The sequence below is a fragment of the Chamaea fasciata genome, unplaced genomic scaffold (genome assembly GCF_029207755.1).
Source record: "Chamaea fasciata isolate MVZ Bird 193981 ecotype frontalis unplaced genomic scaffold, bChaFas1.0.hap1 SCAF_1, whole genome shotgun sequence".
Lineage (NCBI taxonomy): Eukaryota > Metazoa > Chordata > Aves > Passeriformes > Sylviidae > Chamaea > Chamaea fasciata.
The window spans coordinates 98,653,530-98,659,274 of NW_027094086.1; positions in this window are offsets into that span (position 1 = coordinate 98,653,530).

Genomic DNA, 5,745 nt, shown 5'->3' on the forward strand with positions numbered 1-5,745 from the left:
GACAGGGCTCAGGCAGAAAGGGACCTTGGGGCACTGGTGACAGCAGCTGAACATGAGCCAGCAGTGTGTCCTGGTGGCCAAGAAGGTCAACGGCATCCTGGCCTGTATCAGGAATGGTGTGGCCAGCAGGACCAGGGAGGTCATTCTTCCCCTGTACTCAGCACTGGTGAAGCCACACCTTGAGTGCTGTGTCCAGTTCTGTCCCCTCAGTTTAGGAAGGACGTTGAGACACTTGAGCATGTCCAGAGGAGGCAACGAGGCTGGTGAGGGGCTTGGAACACAAATCCTGTGAGGAACGACTGAGGGAGCTGGAGTTGTTTAGCCTGGAGAAAAGGAGACTCAGAGGTGACCTTATCACTCTCTACAAGTCCCTGAAAGGTGGTTGTAGTCAGGTGGGAGTTGTTCTCTTTCTCCAGGCAGCAACTGACAGAATGAGAGGACACAATCTTTCAAGGAAAATTTAGGTTGGATATTAGGAAAAAGTTTTTTATGGAAAGGGTGATAAAGTACTGGAGTTGTCTGCCCGGGGAGGTGGTGGAGACACCATCTCTGGATGTGTTTAAAAAAAGACTGATGTGGCACTCGGTGCCACGGTTTAGTTGAGGTGGTGTTAGGGCATGGGTTGGACTCAATGATCTTGAAGGTCGCTTCCAACCCAGTGATTCTGTGATTTTGTAATTCTGTGATATGGTACCAAGGTACAATATGTAAACTCCTTTTCATGAGCATTTTCTTGCCCTCCTATTGACTTTGGGGATTGGATAGCCACAACTAATGGGTGTGCGGTGGTTGGGCACTCATGGTTTAGGAGGTAATACCGCAATCAATTTTGGTTTATTTCTTTGCTGGTTACTTCGCCCTGGTTGTGCTGTCATTAGCTGTTCTGCATGTTTTGCAGTTCCTGGGACTATTATCTGTCTCCCTGGGGTGGGCATGAGCTCTGGACAGGTCCTAACACTGAAATGTCCATGCATTCTTCCCCCAGTTCTCCCATGCCTCACATTTCCACACTTCTTTCTACTGCAAGAAAGCCTGGGTGTGCAGGCTGGCTCATCTTCAAGCTGAAGAGCTGATCAATTAGCTCTTTGCAATAAACCTGCTTTGCTGACCTAGAAACCAAAAAGCATTTCATTTTTCAGCCACAGATTTGTCTTTGTCCTGCAGATGGTTCCCAGTGCTGGGTGGTGATCCATCACCTGTGAATCATTCTTTCCCACGTGTCACTGTCTGTGGTTCCACCCTTGTGTTGGTAGTGGCTTTTCCTGGGTGCAGGTGCTCACTGTGATTATTCCATCATGTCCTGTTAGTCTTGGATCAGAGAAAGTTTTGTGGAACCTTCTTTTGAGGGCCTGGATGGACAGACAGACAGACACAGAGAAGACACTTCGTGAACAGCTAAAGTTGTTTTCCTGATACCTGACTATGGGTAAAATTTTAAGTTCTTCTCAGTGACCTTAGGGCACTATTAGACCTTAATTAGCCCAGATCAGACTCAGCTGGGCCTCTCCCACACCCTCTGCCAGTGGACCCAGAAGATCAATTCGGGCACAGTTCTGAGCCTTTGGTTCTTGTCTGACCTATATTGTCAGTATGCTTACACTCAGTGCTGTCTCTGACTCTTCTTCTGGTTGGACTTCTAGCTCTCCCTCCTGCTCCTTTGTGACTGGACTCTGGAATGTCCTCTGGACCTGATCCTTTAGCTTGCCCTATAAGGGATTGTTATTTAACCATATTTATCCTGCCCCGTGGGGTGGCACCCTAGGTGTTGATGGCATTTCTTGCACTTGGATCAGGCTTGGGCTCTGGCTTATCTTCTATTGTGAAGCAACCTTCCTCTTGCTGATCCCTGACATAGTCAGAGGCTTTGGCAGAAATACTAATTTGAAATTTGGCTAAGGCATTATTTTGTGTGTTGGTTGGTTATCTAATTTTCATGCCTCTTGTTCAGAAAAACCACAAGTTACACTTCTCATAAAACAGTATTTAATCTCCCCCCATCCAACATAAAATAGGTACAAGACACTGGAAGTCAAAGCAAGCACTGATGAAGATGATGGCTCACCAAGGTTGGAGGTGTTGCCAAGATTAAGTGAGCAGCTGTCACTGGGCTTGTTCAGCTTAGAGAAGGCTGAGTAGAGACCTTGTTGGAGTCGATGACTTTCCCAAGGGGACAACAGGGAGGCAGGTGCTGACCTCCCTCTGGTGACCAGCAAGAGGACATGAGGAGATGGAAGGCAGCTGCATCAGGGGAAGTTCAGACTGAACATTATGGAAAGCTTCTTCACTGAGAAGATGGTTGCGTGCTGGAGCAGAGTCCCCAGGGAAGTGGTTGTGGCATCAATATTGACAGCTCAAATAGTGTCTGGATGATGCTGTCATATATTTTAGTGTTTGGTAGTCCTATGAGGAGCAGGGAATTGGGCGGAATCATCCTTATGGGGCCCTTCCCATTTGAGATATCTTATGATTTACGAAACCCAGAACACTTTCTACTGGCTTTATGAAGGCATTGCTAATACAGGAACAAGACATTCCCATGAAGAAAAAGAGCAGTATGGAAGGCTACATTTTCTGATCCAACACTAATCATCATTTTAGAAAGACAGAGCAATTTGCAGCCAATTGGGTATGAGGAAGTAATGCTGCTTGATGAGTTTGCAGGACTTACATGGTATTTTCCCAGCTTTGTCTGCATGCTGATGGATCAGCTCTGCTGCTGAACAGACAACGTGGCCTCCGACCACAGGTGGAGAAGCCCAACAGCACAAAAGAAGGTGTGCTGTTGCAAGCTGGTTAGAGAATTGGAAAAATGATGTTTCACTGACTTATACACAGGGCCTCTGTAAGCTTGATAATGCAGTCAATTCCCTGGACTTGAGGCAACTTGAGAGTTGAGCCCCCCAGGTGAACTATTTGTAGATCAAAGCTATTAATAGCCATCATCACCTAAGGCAGAGTGGGTCAAGGAGCTCTCCTCTCTCCTTCTCTACCTCTGAATTCACAGCCATGGCTTGGAACGTGCTGTAATTATCAGTCATTGCATAGGCAGCAAATTACTGAGCATCTTAAATAAAGAGGAAAGAAAACAGCATGTACTATCAGAGATTAATCTGTAAACCATGATGGCCCTTGTGCCTACAGAAGGGCTTCACATCTTCAGGGGTACAGAGAACTTTTTTGAATGTTCAACAGACACTTCAGTGATGTAAAAATTGAGTTAGGGGTCTCCTGAATGACGAACGTGGCAGTGGCCACATCTCAAGAGGCAGCCTAAACCTTAACCCATATCTAGGCGATGCCCAAGTCATCTGAGAGCTGTGGAGGTGGTGGGGTCTGGTTTCCTGTAGTTTTGTTTTGCGGTGTGTTATCTGCTATCTCATTAGATGGAAAATCCCCATTTTCCCAGGACTAGAGTTCAGGATATTTAACTCTTTGCACCCATCTAAAGCAACCATGCTGTAGCCTTCTCTGCTGTAGCCCCCTGTAGTGGGGGAGTTGATGGGGATTTTCTTCTCGCTATCTGCTGGCCTATTTTCCATGCTGGAGGAACTGAACATATCTGAAGCTGCCATGTGTTTGTTATATTGGACTGGCAGGCCAGCAGGATCGAAGGTTGCTGGGAGGAGACTGAGTAAAGTTGTGCATACACATAAACATTTGCACATTTACAGTAACCTGATTGCCTTAGGAAAACAAGCTGCAAGTAGCATGAGGTGTAGTAGGATTAGATGAAAAATGGTATTTTCCTCAAATAGCGAGGGAGTCACTGAAGTTTGGACACCTGGTGGTTCAGTGACATCTGAACATGGATATACACAGATCGGGAAAATTATAAGCATAACAAAAAGTGACAGAAGAAAACTATCTTGAAAATATACACAGGTCCTGAAGATATTTTTGAAGTGTGAGTGTGCTTGTAATACAGTATACACACACAGCTGTACTTAGCAATGGGCATAATCCAAGGTATATTTCTTTTTAAAAAATAGAATTTTTTTAAATTCTCCTTGCAGAAATACATCACAACATATTCAAGGCTGATGGTGGAATTCCATTTTAAAACCTACCTGGTGGAGTACTGTCCTGACTGGGGAGGAAAAAAGGTTGTTCTGCAGCGTTTTCTTTCAAAAGAAAAGAAATCCATTCAAAACAACCATCAGGCTATGGTCAGGCTTTTTGTTTGGTTTGTTCCAAACAGCCCCTTGCAGATGATTGTAAGCTACATTTGTCTCTGCTCCTTCACATGGAACAAAATGCTGTGGCTGCTCCTCTGACCTCTACATGGTCATAATGGTCACAACACTGTTACAGAATTCCCCACTGCTACAGAGACACCGTGTGGATGGTAGATTAGGGTAAGATGCTGCTCCCAATGCTCAAGTGTTGCTTAACTGTAAGGCTATTTTTGTGTGAGTTGCTCTGAAATCTTCCCTCTCAGCCCCCCCCCCCCCCCCCGGACTAGCTCTTGAGAGGCTTTGGAGGGATACCTCAGAGGGACAGGACAAAAGATTCTAAAAGAGGCTCTTACCCCAGAATTATTCCAAGGCGTTTATTCTCGAAGGGTTCCAGGGGCCAAGCGAGAGAACAAGGAAATGCGAGGCATTATATAGCTCCCCGCTCAGGGAAAAGATAGTTGGACCATAGCCAATAGGGTCAGAGGAGGTAGGAAGGGTCATTCTATGTGGTAAGGAAACTCCAGGGAGTCAGAAGGAAGAAACTGTTCCCCTAGAGAATTACAACATTGCTCCTCAGTAGGCAATTCCTGCCCAGTGTTCAATATGCTTCAGCAATGTAGGAATTAGGTGTCAGGTGAAATCCTGTTTGATGTAACTGTAAATTACTGAGGTTAGGTTGTAGACGGCAAAAATCAGCTACTTAAAGTATTGTCACTTAATGGTGACATGTACAATACTTGGTAGGTATTGAAATAATTACTCGTAACAGCAAAGATGGCAGTGTCTACTTCTGAATTATATCTGTGGAGCTATTTCTTTCCTTTAAAGTTTAGGTATTGAAAGCACTAAGTACTTGTGTGCAGTTCAGTTCAGTGTAGACACTTCTGAAAGCAGCTATAAATATATTTACCTCTCAAATTTTGAATAAGCATCTGGCACGTGAGAAATATTGTCAAGTCTGTTTTGCATTCTCTCAATGTTTTGATGTCTGGCTTCTGCTTTATGCTACCACAGAGTTGGCAAGGCACAGATGTAGCATTTTTCCCAGCTCTCAACCATATAATAAACTCCACAGACTTATAAAGCAGTGTGTGGCATTCCCTAATGCTGCAAGTATAAAGATGCCTAAGAGAGAAAAGAACTATTTTTGGTACAAATAACTGCTAATAGAAAAAGTTTTACTGTACTGTGGTGGAAAATTGCCAAGGGCTAAATGGCCACAGATTGCATTTTTTCTTGCAGAAAAGCTGCGTTGAACTGTGCATGGCAATCTGACTCCATGCTTGGGACTGATTGAACTGAGCAATGATCCAGTGATATTCCCTGGGGAACCTTGGCATGGCCTGCACTCCAAACCTGGCCCTCACAGAGAACCAGAATAGAGAAATAGCGTACAGGCACCTACAAAATGCTCCTGGTAGTTGTCCTACAGCTTAATTAACTCTATGCAGGACATGAAAAATCCTCTGTGTGGAAGGTGACAGGGAGCATCCCCAGGCCCCAGGGATGAGGCACCCTAGTACCTTTCCCTCCCCCGCTTCCTCCCTGTGTGTCTGCTCAGATACATTTG